Below are 16,145 nucleotides of genomic sequence, written 5' to 3'. Positions count from 1 at the left end.
TTCTTCTCTCCTTCCCTCCTCCCTTTTTAGTTCATCCTCCTCTTTCTTCTTCTCCTTCTCCTCCTCCTTCTTTCACTAATGAAGAAACTGAGGCCAGAGGTGAAGTACACATCCAGTCAGAAGCAGACGGGGGTCTAAGACCCAGGTCCGGCCCTCCAACTTCTTATCTAGGACCCTTCCCTCCTCACTGCACTTTACTGAGCTTGAACAAACATTGTCTTGATACATTAACAACTCTTAAAGTGAAGGTTCGAAATCTGTTCTTAATTTCAGAGCAAAGTAAGTAGTGAGTTAATCTTCTCATTAACCCAGATTTGGGCCTTAATAACAATATGACTAATATAATTTAATGTAAAAGTATCTTTTAAAACCCCATTACCTCTGCCCAAATTGATCTCTTCATTGCGCTCAAGCAACCAACATGTCAGGGTGGGAGTCTTATTACAAAAATCAGGGTGATGAGGAAGAAGAAGATCAAGAGGAGGGCCTTGAAGCAGGTGGAGATTATAAATATTCAGGAAGACATAGTTTGATTTTTTTGATTGATGCTTCCGAGACCATGTTTGAAACTCAGGATGAAGATGAGTCGACTCCTTTTGACATTAGCATCCAGTATATCTGGAGTGTATACACCAATAAGATCATAAGCAGTGATCGAGATCTCTTGGCAGTGGTGTTCTATGGTACCAATAAGGACAAAAATTCAGTGAATTTCAAAAATATTTACGTCTTGCAGGAATTGGGTAATCCAGGTGCTAAATGAGTGCTAGAGCTTGACCACTTTAAGGGGCAGGAGGGGAAGAAACATTTCCAAGACCTAGTTGGCCATGGATCTGACTACTCCCTAAGTGAAGTACTGTGGGTCTATGCCAACCTCTTTAGCGATGTCCAGTTCAAGATGAGCCATAAGAGGATCATGCTTTTCACCAATAAAGATGACCCCCACAGCAATGACAGTGCCAAAGCCAGCCGGGCCAGGATCAAAGCTGGAGATCTCCGTGACACAGGTATATTCCTTGACTTGTTGCACCTAAAGAAACGTGGGGGCTTTGACATATCCTTGTTCTACAGAGATATTATCAGCATAGCAGAGGATGAGGACATAGGGGTCCACTTTGAGGAGTTGAGCAAGCTCAAAGACCTGTTGAGGAAGGTTTGTGCCAAGGAGACCAGGAAGCGCGTGCTCTACAGGTTGAAGCTTAAGCTCAACGAAGATGTAGCGCTTACTGTTGGCAATTATAATACGGTCCAGAGGCTCTCAAACCTTCTCCAGTGAGGCTTTATCGGGAAACAAATGAACCAGTGAAAACCAAGACCCGGACACTTAATGTAAATACAGGCAGTTTGCTTTTGCCTAGCAACACCAAGAGGTCCCAGACCTATGGGAGTTGTCAGATTGTATTAGAGAAAGAGGAAACAGAAGAGCTTAAACGGTTTGATGAACCAGGTTTGATTCTCAGCGGTTTCAAGACCTTGATAATGCTGAAGAAGCACCATTACCTGAGGCCCTCCCTGTTCGTGTACCCCGAGGAGTCCCTGATAAATGGGAGCTCAACCCTATTCAGTGCTCTACTCACCAAGTGTCTGAAGAAGGAGGTCATGACAGTGTGCAGATACACACCCTGCCAGAATATCCCCCCTTGTTTTGTGGCCTTGATGCCACAGGAAGAGGAGCTGGATGACCAGAAAATTCAGGTGACTCCCTCAGGCTTCCAGCTCATCTTCTGCCCTATGCTGATGACAAACGGAAGGTGCCCTTTACTGAAAAAGTCATGGCAAACCCAGAGCAGGTAGACAAGATGAAGGCTACTGTTCAGAAGCTCCACTTCAAGTACAGAAGTGACAGCTTTGAGAACCCAGTGCTGCAGCAGCACTTTAGGAACATGGAGGCCTTGGCTTTGGATCTGATGGAGCCTGAACAAGCCATGGATCTGACATTGCCCAAGGCTGAAGTAATGGACAAAAGACTGGGCTCCCTGGTGGATGAGTTTAAGGAACTTTTCTACCCACCAGATTACAATCCTGAGGAAAAAGTTCCCAAGTGAAAACAAGATGATGAAAGTTCTGGAAGCAAAAGGCCTAAGGTGGAGTTATCTGAAGAGGAGCTGAAGGCCCACGTCAGCAAGGCACACTGGGTAAGCTAACTGTGCCCACACTGAAGGAAGCCTGCAGGGTGTACAGACTGAAGAGCGGGATGAAGAAGCAGGAGCTGCTGGATGCTCTCACCAAGCACTTCAGAAGGCCTGACCAGAGACCATACAGCCAGTTACCCTTCCACATTGTAGCCAGGCTGCCTGGTTTTGTTTTTATCAAATTAAAACATGTTTCGTCTGAGCCAGGAAGAGTCGGCCTGACAGAAGCCAAGGACTTTGTTTATGAGACTTTCTGTTGCCATGGAGACCGCATTGCCATCTCACTGTGCTGTGCCCTACTCTACTGTCTGAATAAAGAGCCCTAACTTTGTACTATTAAAAATAAAAACAAAAAAACCATTACCTGCCTAGAATTCATGTTGCTAAGAGGTTTAGAAAACAAAGGTAGAATGTGTGGCCCTGGTACTCTAGAATGTGGCTGTCCCATACTGTAGCCACTAGCCACATGTGTGGCTATTAAAATTTTTTTTTAATATTTATTTAATTTTTGGCTGTGTTGGGTCTTAGTTGCAGCACACAGGATCTTCCATTGCAGCGTGTGGGCTCAGTAGTTGTTGTGCGCGGGCTTAGTTGCCCTGCAGCATGTGGGATCTTAGTTCCTCAACCAGGGATCGACCATGTCCTCTGCATTGGAAGGTGGATTCTTAAATCTGCCTAAATTTAAGGGACCACCAGGGAAGTCCCTAAATTTTAGTTAATTAAAAGTAAATAGATCAAGTGGGGTTTATCCCAGAAATGCAAGGATTCTTCAATATAGGCAAATCAATCAATGTGATACACCATATTAACAAACTGAAGGAGAAAATCCATATGATCATCTCAACAGATGCAGAAAAAGCTTTGGACAAAGTTCAACACCCATTTATGATAAAAACCCTACAGAAAGTAGGCATAGAGGGAACTTACCTAAACATAATAAAGGCCATACATGACAAACCCACAGCCAACATCGTTCTCAATGGTGAACAACTGAAACGATTTCCATTAAGATCAGGAGCAAGACAAGTTTGCCCACTCTCACCACTATTATTCAACGTAGTTTTCGAAGTTTTAGCCACAGCAATCAGAGAAGAAAAAGAAATAAAAGGAATCCAAATCAGAAAAGAAGAAGTAAAGCTGTCACTGTTTGCAGATGACATGATACTATACATAAAGAATCGTAAAGATGCTAACAGAAAACTACTAGAGCTAATCAATGAATTTGGTAAAGTAGAAGGATACAAAATTAATGCACAGAAATCTCTGGCATTCCTATACACTGATGATGAAAAATCTGAAAGAAAAATTAAGGAAACACTACCATTTACAATTGTAACAAAAAGAATAAAATACCTCAGAATAAACCTACCTAAGGAGACAAAAGACCTGTATGCAGAAAACTATAAGACACTGATGAAAGAAATTAAAGATGATACATACAGATGGAGAGATATACCATGTTCTTGGATTGGAAGAACCAACATTGTGAAAATGACTCTACTACCCAAAGCAATCTACAGATTCAATGCAATCCCTATCAAACTATCAATGGCATTTTTCACAGAACTAGAACAAAAAATTTCACAATTTGTATGGAAACACAAAAGACCCAGAATATCCAAAGCAATCTTGAGAAAGAAAAACAGAACCGGAGGAATCAGGCTCCCGGACTTCAGGCTATACTACAAAGCTACAGTAACCAAGACAGTATGGTACTGGCACAAAAACAGAAAGCTAGATCAATGGAACAGGACAGAAAGCCCAGAGATAAACCCATGCACATATGGCCACCTTATCTTTGGTAAAGGAGGCAAGAATATATGATGGAGAAAAGACAGCGTTCTCAATAAGTGGTGCTGGGAAAACTGGACAGCTACATGTAAAAGAATGAAATTAGAACACTCCCTAACACCATACACAAAAATAAACTCAAAATGGATTAAAGACCTAAATGTAAGGCCAGACACTATAAAACTCATAGAGGAAAACATAGGCAGAACACTCTATGACATAAATCACAGCAAGATCCTTTTTGACCCACCTCCTAGAGAAATGGAAATAAAAACAAAAATAAACAAATGGGACCTAATGAAACTTAAAAGCCTTTGCACAGCAAAGGAAACCATAAACAAGACCAAAAGACAACCCTCAGAATGGGAGAAATTATTTGCAAATGAAGCAACTGACAAAGGACTAATCTCCAAAATTTACAAGCAGCTCATGCAGCTCTATATCAAAAAATCACATAACCCAATCTAAAAATGGGCCAAAGACCTAAATAGACATTTCCCCAAAGAAGATATACAGATTGCCCACAAACACATGAAAGAATGCTCAATATCACTAATGATTAGAGAAATGCAAATCAAAACTACAATGAGATATCATCTCACACCAGTCAGAATGGCCATCATCAAAAAGTCTACAAACAGTAAATGCTGGAGAGGGTGTGGAGAAAAGGGAACCCTCTTGCACTGTTGGTGGGAATGTAAGTTGATACAGCCACTATAGAGAACAGTATGGAGGTTCCTTAAAAAACTACAAATAGAACTACCATATGACCCAGCAATCCCACTACTGGGCATATACCCTGAGAAAACCATAATTCAAAAAGAGTCATGTACCACAATGTTCATTGCAGCTCTATTTACAATAGCCCGGAGATGGAAAGAACCTAAGTGTCCATCGACAGATGAATGGATAAAGAAGATGTGGCACATATATACAATGAAATATTACTCAGCCATAAAAAGAAATGAAATTGAGTTATTTGTAGTGAGGTGGATGGACCTAGAGTTTGTCATACAGGGTGAAGTAAATCAGAAAGAGAAAAACAAATACTGTAGGGTAACATATATATATGGAATCTAAAGAAAAAAATTAAATGGTTTTGAAGAACCTAGGGGCAGGACAGAAATAAAGACGCAGATGTAGAGAATGGACTTGAGGACACGGGAAGGGGGGAGGGTAAGCTGGGATGAAGTGAGAGAGTGTCATGGACTTATATATACTACCAAATGTAAAATAGATAGCTAGTGGGAAGCAGTCATATAGCACAGGGAGATCAGCCCGGTGCTTTGTGACCACCTAGAGGCGTGTGATATGGAGGGTGGAAGGGAGACGCAAGAAGGAGGGAATATGGGGATATATGTATACATGTAGCTGATTCACTTTGCTAAAAAGCAGAAACTAACACACCATTGTAAAGCAATTATACTCCAATAAAGATGTTTAAAAAATTAAATTAAATTAAAATTTTTAAAAAGTAAATAAAATTTAAAATTCAATTCCTCAGTTGCACTAGCCACATTTCAAGTGCTCAGTAGTGGAAAATGGTTAATGGCTACACATGGGACAGCATAGATATAGAACATTTCTACATTACAAAATATCCTGTTGGACAGCACTCCTCTAAGTTTTGTTGAAAAATATGTATGTTTGATGTAATTCATAGCAGCTGATGATATATTAGCTACAAGCTCTGGTAAATGAGTAGCTAAGTTAAGGTCTTGTTCACGTTTTATTCACTCAGTGTAATACCTGGTGCCTAATAAGTGCTTAGAAATGTTTAACAAGTTGTGTAGGATAAAGATGGCAGCTCCTATACAGATACTAGATACTCAGTTGTCTGACGTCACAATTTTTTTTTAAAAAAAGGAAATATTTAAGCAGCATATAGAGAAGCAAGCTATTCTATACACAAGTAATCTACATTTCATGAATTCTGCCAAATTCTAAATGTAAATTTGTGGCAAATTGTCGACACCCCCTCTGCCCCTGCTTGGACAGCTGTGAATGACATCTGCATCAAATCAGCCAGGAGTTATTTATTTTCGAAATGTGCAATGACCCGCTTCTAAGCCCAAAGGGTAAAAATGTCACCTTTGTTCATTTCTCAAGAAAAATATTTTTAAGATCCAGCACTGACTGGGAAAGGAAAAGCTGTTCCTTAGGGTGTTATCCATAATTCCCTCTTCATTTCAAGCTTTCTGACAGTCATCACTTCTTGCCTCCATTCCTAGTTGTAATACAAACAGGAAAGTAATTCCATTGCTTCACGAGCCAATTGACCTCTTTTCTTCCATGGAATTTAAATTGATCATTGCATTTATGTTTAAGAACTGTATGGTTTTGTGATTACTTGTTCATATTTCAAAGATTGTTAGCTTTGGCACAATAGGGCTGTTTGATTCAGTTTTATAATCCCATTACCTAGGACATGGCCCCATAGGAGATAACAAATAAGTTTTGTTTCTTTGTTTACCAATAAGTATTTTTAAATAAATTAACTAAGATTAACAAATGTCTCCTTGCCTGGAGTTAAGTCTTTCAAGTCAATCATATTAACAATAAAACAAAAATACAGTTAAAAACAAAACAACCTCCATGAATGACCTTTTTTCAGATTCCTCATAGTTTCATGCAAAATCAGACTATCTGACATATGTGTGCTGTGGTCATGGGGCCATTATAATGGAACTAGGTGGAAGATTCTGTTAGAATACCTAGAAACAAGCCTGGAAGCCTGAATATCATGCATTTGGAGTGCACACTTAGTTTACTTGAAGAATCATCCACAGATAACAGGAAACCCAGTGTCCCCTGGAAATACATCTGGCCCGTATAAAGCTAAAGAAAGGCTAGAGCAGGGCTTCTCAAAGTATGGTCTGAAGACCCCCTGGGAATCACCAACTCCCTTTCAAAGAATCCACAAGGTCAGAGCTACCTACATAATGATACTAAGATTTTATTTGTCTTTTTCGTTCTCATTCTCTCATGAATGTTCAGTGGAATTTTCCAGAGACCCCCAAATTATCTGAAAAGGCTATTAAGTTAGTTTTCCCTTTTCCAACTGCATATCTGCATGGGGCCATATCTTCATATATTTCAACTAAAACAATATGTCACCACAGATTGAATGTAGACCAAATATGAGAATACAGCTGTTTTCTATTACCCCATACATTGAAGACATTTACAAAAATGTAAAACAGTGTTATGCCTCTCACTAAATTTTTTGTTTTGGAAAATACATTTTTCATAAAATGTATATTTTCATAAAAATTATTACATAAATGTAATAATTTATTATCGTTATTTTAAATGAATTAATAAATAAATGAAAATTTTGTCAGCTATTACCCACCTTAACAAAAACTGTTTAGGGTCCTCCAATTTTTTTTTTTATTGAAGTATAGTTAATTTACAATGTTGTGTTAGTTTCAGGTGTACAGCAAAGTGATTCACATATATATATATATATACATATATATATATATTTCTTTTTCAGATTCTTTTCCCTTATAGGTTATTACAAAATATTGAGTATAGTTCCCTGTGCTATGCAGTAGGTCCTTGTTTGTTACCTATTTTATATATAGTAAGTACTATCTATCTATTAATCCCAAACTCCTAATTTATCCCTCCCTGCCCCTTTCCCCTTCAGTAACCATAAGTTTGTTTTCTATATCTGTGGGTCTATTTCTGTTTTGTAAATAAGTTTGTTTGTATACATGTATATATATATATTTTTAGATTCCACATATAAGCAATGTCATATGACATTTGTCTTTCTCTGTCTGGCTTACTTCACTTAGTATGATAATCTCTAGGTCCATCCACGTTGCTGCAAATGGCATTATTTCATTCTTTTTTATGGCTGAGTGGTATTCCATTGTATATATGTACCACGTCTACTTTATCCATTCATCTCTTGATGGACATTTAGGTTGCTTCCATGCCTTGGCTGTTATAAATAGTGCTGCAATGAATATTTTTAAGCAGTCAATGTGGTTTTGAAACCAAAGAGTTTGAGAACCACTGTACTAGAATATGAGTATAAATATAAAATAAATAGGCTCCCAAACAATGATTAACTGAGGAAGGGAAAAAGCAAATGGAACCCTGTTTCTAAGCTTGACCAGAAGACTCTGCTAAAAATGCTGACCATTGTTATTTATCCAATCAACTAATTACACATAGCTCTTTGAAGGCTGCATCTAAGTCTTACTTCACTCTCTTCTCATTAACCAAGCCATTCATTTGCCAGCCAAATACGTGCCAACTCTTTCCAGTTGCATACAAATTGTGTTGTTTCATAAAATATTTACTCTAAAATGTCATACTTACAATGGTTTTCAATGACAATTCAGTTTTTTTAAATTATTTTTTATTGGAGTACAGTTGACTTACAATGTTGTGTTAGTTTCAGGTGTACAACAAAGTGAATCAGTTATACATATACATATATCCACTCTTTTTTAGATTCTTTTCCCATATAGGTCATTACATAGTATTGAGTAGAGTTCCCTGTGCTAGACAGTAGGTAATGACAATTCAGTTTTAATTTGAGAACATGGTCAGGTCTGTAGGCAACCTGGGCTGAGGTTGGACGTGTGATCACAGCGCACGGATGCTACTTCTGAGACCTGCTGCACCTGTGGGTTACTGCAAAGGGAATGGGTAGACTGGTGCCCAAATCAGCCCTGACTATTTTCCTAATGGCTTATTAGTTTGTTTAGCTTCACATGATGTATTTTTAGTAATACTGCTTTCCCAGGAATGTTTATACTAAATTGATCCTTTTTATACAAGAATGCAATGTTCATTTCAATAAAAACTGACTATTGAAGGGCATTGGTATTCACGTGCATGTGTGTTTGTGTGCCTGTGTGCATATTCTCAAATAGATGTCTTTCAGTCTCCTTTTTTCAACCAATCTTATCTTTGGCTCAGAAGAAGTTTACCGCTCCTAATTGCTCTACACTGATGCATTTCCCAAGAGCTCAGAACTAAGCCGAAATATTTGATGATGTACTTCTCTGTGTCTTGTAGCTTCTCTTCTGGCTTGTATCCTGCTTACAGTCACTTTTCAAGTCTCCTCACCTATTTAAAAATCTATTATTACTTGGGTGATCCAACCTTCCTTTACACCCCTTCAAAGACCACATCGATGGCAATGTGGGCTAATGCCTGACACCTAGGTGGACAGGGTGCATGTGGGAATTGCTGACTCTGTGAGAACATAGACTTCCCTCTATCAGTTCTCCACTCGGTGAAGAGAAATACTTATCTGTTTGTCCATTCACCTCCCAGAATTATGTAGCCTCTGAGGTCCTCCTTATTAGCACCCTTTCTCCCATTGTTTACACTGTTCTCCTTGTCTCTCATCCCACCAAACCCTGGCCATGCCTCAAGTGGCATTTCAGGATCACTTCAAGTGCATGATTTCTCATGTCTGGACTTCTTGTTTGGTGCTTGAACTCTACTGCTCTGTAGCAATCATTATACTATGAATTTTCCAAAAATGTGTTGTTTTTCCAAATAGCCTTGAGTTTCTTGACAGCAGAGATTTTCTCTTATTCATCTTTGATTATAAAATGCCTTGTAAGCCTGAAAAGTACTCAGTACAGATGCAACATTTATTCCATACCTGCCATGTGCCAAGCACTGTGCCAAGTGCTTTCGCATAAATCATCTAATTTAATCCTTGAACTTGAGGCTCAAAATGATGAGGGGACTAGTCCAAGATAACACAGCAATCCAAGAGTAACAGCAGTTGGGGCTGGCGGCTAGCGTTGTTTGGCTCTGAGCTAAACACCTTTTTCTATTTCATCACACTGCCTCCCTAAGTAAGTATTTCTTGATTAATAGCTCTTCTCATATTTATCTTCCTCCTCTTCCTAATCAATATCAATCAATATCATGATATAAAATGAGTATATTTTCCTGTTAAAGTGAAAAGATATTTGTACACGGTTATGCTCCATTCTTAGTGTGGCTAGCCTAGGGCAACCAGACGTCCCACTCTCCACTAATACTTTAGCCCAGTAATTTCAAATTGCCCTGAGGAGTCCTGGGAATTCCAGGGAGACACATCAGCGGGTTGGGGTAGGAGAAATGAGTTTTGACATCTCTGCCTCTACTGGAGTGATTTTAACTTATATCTTTTTTTTTTTTTTTGGCTGCGTTGGTTCTTCATTGCTGCACGCGGGCTTTCTCTAGTTGCAGCGAGCAGGGGCTACTCTTCATTGCGGTGCACTGGCTTCTCATTGCAGTGGCTTCTCTTGTTGCTGAGCACAGGCTCTAGGCACGCAGGCTTAAGTAGTTGCAGCACGTGGGATCTAGGGCACACGGGCTTCAGTAGTTGTGGCTCGTGGGCTCTAGAGCACAGGCTCAGTATTTGTGGAGCACGGGCTTAGTTGCTCCGCGGCATGTGGGATCTTCCTGGACCAGGGATCAAACCCATGTCCCCTGCGTTGGCAGGCAGATTCTTAACCACTGCGCCACCAGGGAAGTCCTAACTTATATCTTTTATTAACACAAATTTCATTTAAAAGAAAGTCTTCTACAGCTTTTAAAATTTTTGAAATCAGCTATAGCCCAATCTCAGATCTTGGGTTCTATGCTGCTATAGGAACCAATCTCAGAGAGAGGCCAAATGTGACCTCATCATTGCTAGGTGTCCCATGCCATAGAGGTCAGAGAAGACACCAAACACTGATCTAGGCATGACTACTCCAGAGCCAGCCTTACAGCAATGAAGGGCAAACTCACTTCACCAGCTTTATGACTTGAAGAATGCTACAGAAATCTCCATGCACCACAATATTTCTTCTATTGGTCAGCTACGGCCATATTTGAATGCTTACTCACAGGGCCTGGGATTCTAATAACCAGAAATTCTAGAGGTAACATACTACAGAGAAAGATCAGTGCACTCAGGGATCCAAAGACTAGGAGTCAAGTCCTGCCTCAGCTGTCGATTTCTCTGTGCCTGTTTTACCCATCTGTGAGATGGAGATGACAATCCCTGCCTCACACCATTAGTAGGTTTTCAGTAAATGTTTCCTGAATTGATGGATAGATGGGTGGGTGAATGGGTAGGCAGGTGTATGGATGGTTGGATAGAGAGCCATCAGCATATGTAAAATTGTCTGACACATAACTATACCACTTCCAGTATAAGCAAAAGGTCACATTTAGTGGCTTAAAACAACACAAACTTATGGTCTCATAGCTTCATAGAGCAAAACTCTAAAATGGGTCTCACTGAGTCAAAATCAAGGTGTGGGCAGGGCTGTGTTTCTTCTGGAGGCCCGAAGGGAGGATCTTTTCCCTTGCCTCTTCCAGCTTCTAGAGACTGCCGCATTTATTGGCTCATGTCTTCCTTCCACCTTCAAAGCCAGTGAGGGCTGATAGAGTCTTTCTCAGACTGCATCACTATGACATTGGCACACCTGCCTCCCTATTCCCTGTATAAGACCCATATAGTACATTGGATCCACCTGGATAATCCAAGATAATCTCCCCATCTCAAGATCACTTTCCTGCAAATTCCCCTTTGCCATGTAGAGTAACATATCTACAGTTCCAGGGATTAGAATGTAGACATCTTGGTAGGCGGGGCATTACTTTGCCTACCACACTATAGGACAGTTTTGATTATACCGGAAGCTGTGCAAGGTAAGTCAGAGATTCCTGATCCTGACTGAACATTAGAATTATCTGGGAGCTTTAAAGAAAATAGATGCCCAGGCACCTCACCCAAATAATAAAATTTACTTGGGCCACATGGGCCCGGCCATCAGCATTTGCTAAAAGTACCCTGGATTATTCTGTTGTGAAGTGAGATTTGAGAGCCACTGGGTGTATTTAAGAAAGTGGATCTGGACCAACACACAAATTTAAGTTTGCGGACCTCTTCAGCCCCTTAGGTCACTCACTTTATTTTTCTAAACCCGAGTGCCCTTATCTAAAAAACAGGCATCATAATCATACGAGGATGAAATTAGATAATATACATAAAGTCCTGTGTGCCTTGCCTAGAACACGTTAATCCCTCAATAAAAGGTAGTTATAATTATCAATTTTACAGAGCAGGCCAACTTACATCCCTAAGCAATGGCAAACATAAATATCAAAAGTGAATCTCCAAGAATAGGCCCCAAACTCACCCGTCTTGATCAGACTTAAAGAAGTTTAGGGTTCCAACTAATTCTGCTGAGATTGCCTATAAACTGATATGTCTCAGGAGAGTTACTAGTTTCTGCCGTCCTTGCATTTGGTTCTGGGTGATGACTGGTTTCTCCTTGGGTTTTCTCCTTTCACACAGCAGAGCCTGCAGGACAAATCAGCTTAGCATCATGTGCACGCAGCCAGCTGTCTCCATGGGGATAGTATAAACTCAGGCCCATCCCAACAAGGCTCATAGTCCTACTGGTGTTTTAAGTCCTTCCATTAGTAAAAGAGTACCATTCCCCATTCTCTAAAAGACTCAGCTCCCCACGCCTGGGATCCCAAGCCCCAGATTCTTTTAATCAGCCCAGGCCCCATCCCAGCCCATGAGGTGGGACGTTCAATCAGGACTGACCCCAGTCTTGTGGGGCAGCCACACCCTGTCCCACAGAAAGATGAGACCCTCTGCATGATGTTACCACTAGACAAACCCCCTTTACTATCCTGCTTTATTTTCATGCATTGCTGAGAATTAGAATGGGCCAAAAGAACCTGCCTAATTTTATAGTGAGAAAAGGCTATGCTTAGCTAAAGTCATCAATTGTAGTAGAAGAACTGTGTTTTAAGATTTTATTAGCTTCCAAAATCAAAAAAGAGGGGAGCTTACATCATAAGTGAGGGATCTTACTTTACTAGTTTCCAGAGTCAGAAAAAAGAAAAGGGAAATTATATCATACATAAGAAAGATCTCCCACATTTTTTGTCTTGTATTTTCCTTTGCTAACCTCTTCCTTTAACTGCTGGGAAATTAAGGGGAAATACAGTATCAAAAAACATTGACCCTGGTGATTTAAAATTAAAATCTGTGGTTCTTTGTCTTCAGGAAAATTAGGGCTTATGATTCTACTTCTGCTTCCTTCAGTTCTGGAAAGAGACTGACAGCACATTTCTGTAGGGGACAACATTTCCCAAGTTTGCATATCCAGGGCATGGAACACTTGTAGGAGGTAGAAGCAATATTTTGGTTTGTTTGTTTTTGAGAAATTTTTAAAATAAGAGAAAAAAGCACAAAAAAAGTATATAACAAATACCAATGGATCCATGGCCAAGAATTTTGTCATATTTGCTTAAAGTCTTTTTTAATATGAAAAGAATAAACTGTATATAGGAAGTTGACATCAGTCATCATTCCTCCTCAAGCCTTCCCAAAGATAGACTCCATCATGATTTCACTGTGATTCTCTTAGGGTTACTTCTTTACCTACTAGCCAAGGTCAGTGCTGTTCATCCTGACTTGTGAGGCCAGGATCCCAAACCCCATTAGATGGACATGATGACTGCTCCAGTTAAGAGTGACCCATTGCTGCTGACTGGGTCTTTCACATCATATCCTGATCTGGTTGTTGATCTTGGAGAGATGCTCTAGGTTCTGTGTGTGCCAAGAACAGATGCAGCCGACATGGTGTGAGCCCAAGCCTGGTTCCCTGGTTCCCACTTGGCCTCCTCAAGGTGGAAGGACTTGCCCAACAAAAGACACTTTAGATCAGTCTTCTTGGATTCAAGAGACACAATCCTATAAAGAGAGTCCAGGAGGAGAATTTCAAGGGCTCTTGACCTTCATCTCATGGGTTGCAAATCAAATGCCTCCTCTGGCCAGGTAGGTGACTTTAATGAGCTAAGTAGTCACAGCAAATTGTGGAGGCTCCGTGAAACTCCTGCCAACTGTTTTATCGGGAAATTGGACTTTTCAATGAAAGCCACAAATATAAATAATTACGTGAAATCACTCTAGGTTTTCCATTTCCCCATTTTTTTAATATTTAAAGTTTTCAATCTACAGAAAAGCTTGAACAATAGCACAGCAAACAACTGTATTCCCTTCAGCTAGATTCACCCAATTGCTAACATTTTGCCATATTTTATGTATATGTATAAATAATTTCCTGAACCATCTGAAAGTAAGTTGTGCAAATCATGACAATTCATCTGTAAAAATTTAAGCATGCATTTCCTAAGAATAAGGGCCTTCTCCCTTTTAACCATAATGCCATTATCACACCTAAGAAGAGCAACAATTTCTTTATCTTTGAATTGCCCACATGAAAATTTCTCCAATTGTCCCAACATTATTTTATAATTTTTTTTTTTTGTTCAAACCAGGATCCAATCAAGATTTACATACTGTGTTTCATTGCTGTGTCTCTTTGGTATCTTTTAATCTAGAAGAGTTCTTCTACCCTCTTTTATTTTTCAAAACTATTTTTAATTGTCGGCAATGAATATGATTTATATGAATGAGTGTGTGTGTGGAGGGGTGTATGCACCCACACACCCACACATAGGCAACGAAAGCAGTTCCCCAGGCCAATTTCACACTGTGGGGTACATCTCTGCACCTAAGTGTAGTCCGTCAAAGGTTCCACTTCCAAAAGCATATGGTCTGTCTCAGCCCATATTAGTGCATTCATTTATCAAGGACGGAAAGATGAGAGAAAGAGAAAGAGAATTCCTTCTCTCACTGCTATTAATTGAAGGTCGTAGCACTGATACCTGGTGAAAGTCTGAGGAGAAATTGGATGAGAGTCACTAGGGAGAGGGATCTAGTTACAAATGCCAGTGGCTGGCCTCCACCTCAAACCTGCTCAATCTGGAATCACACTTATTTTAAAAACACCTCCAGCTATTCTTCTGAACACTAAAGTTTGAGGATTACTATTCTAAAGACACACAGATAAATTAAGCATGGGGCCCTACCCCTGGCAAATTCTAGTAGAACCAAAACATAAAACGTTATCACTGAGGCAATAAGTTCTCCGGACACCCAGAGGGAAGGTCATAGAAGGCCTTGGGGTGGGGGTGGGGAGGTGAACTCTGAGTGGGGTTTGAAGATGGAGGCTGAGTTAACCAGATGAAGGATGGGGAACTGTATGGCAATGAGAGAAGCAGAAGCTCTGCCACGTGCACCTGGAGGTATGCCAAGAATGGGTGAAGGAGCGTCTCATCCATGGTGAGGGGTTTTAATTTTTTTTTTTTCTGAAGGGTTGGAGAGCCACTGGAGGGCTTTAAGCAACCATGATCCAGTCGATCATAGGAAGACCATGTTTGATAGGCCTGAGAAGGAAGGATCAGAGGCAGAGCAATTCTGTAAGAGGCCACCGCAGCTACAGAGGCAGGAAGTGATGGAGGCAGCGCAGTGGGGCAGGAGGGCAAGCTCTTGAGACAGAGAATACAGGATGGGCAGTGGAGACATGAGCCTGGGAGTTGGAGGAGGGAGGCTAAAGCTGATTCTGGGCTCATGTTTCGGTCTCATGTGAATAGGTGATTGCAATGCCTGCTGAACATTTAAGTGACAACGTTCCTTATGTGGTTACCTGGTTAAGAGAGCAGTAGTGAGAGCCTCAGACCCAGGAGAGACCCAGGAGAGGCCATGCATTGGGGCAGAACAGTTTGAAGAGCCAGCCTTTGGATCAGACAGAGGGTGTGCTTGGATTGCCTGCTACAGAAAGCGAGTGGTGAATCCATTTGAATGTGTGGAACCAACCACTAGGGGACCCTGGTTTTGTTGATGCCCCTGTGCCCTTTGCTGACTCCTAGTGCTACAATTTCCTCTCTCCACTCCTTTCTCTAGTGGCCTCCAAAGTGGAGGACCCTTCAAAGGAGGGTTTAAGACAGTTTGTTGAGCATGAAGAGAAATTGTTAGAAATACTAGATTTTTAAAAAAACTCATCTTTTCTATTTTTGTTTACATTTTATAATGGGTAAAGTATATTCCCAAAGCAAGATATATGGATGGATGGATAGATAGATAGATAGATAGATAGATAGATAGATAGATAGATATCAGTAATAAATACCCAGATATTAGGGGCACATGCTCAAATATATATATATTTTTGCTAGCCTTACACAATGCATTCTCATCCTAATCGCCAGTGTGTCTGGCAGTAGGGTGTTTCTGACGGCAGGCAGTAGACTCATTCCAGGAACACGCACCTTCGATGACCTGTGATCAGGACGTCATTGGCTTAGAGACAGAATGCTCGACACTCAGGCATA

The 16,145-nt window shown here is 40.4% G+C and overlaps 1 pseudogene across 1 annotated transcript; it reads left to right on the top strand.

The window, feature by feature from the left end:
• Positions 1 to 401: 401 nt before the first annotated feature.
• LOC307184831 (X-ray repair cross-complementing protein 6-like) lies at positions 402 to 2,458 on the top strand (annotated as a pseudogene). The gene is made up of 2 exons: positions 402 to 613; positions 737 to 2,458. The product of its transcript is annotated as an X-ray repair cross-complementing protein 6-like (transcript).
• Positions 2,459 to 16,145: the final 13,687 nt, after the last annotated feature.

This window comes from Stenella coeruleoalba (assembly GCF_951394435.1).
Source record: "Stenella coeruleoalba genome assembly, chromosome: 3".
Lineage (NCBI taxonomy): Eukaryota > Metazoa > Chordata > Mammalia > Artiodactyla > Delphinidae > Stenella > Stenella coeruleoalba.
This window is presented reverse-complemented; position numbering and strand designations above follow the sequence as displayed.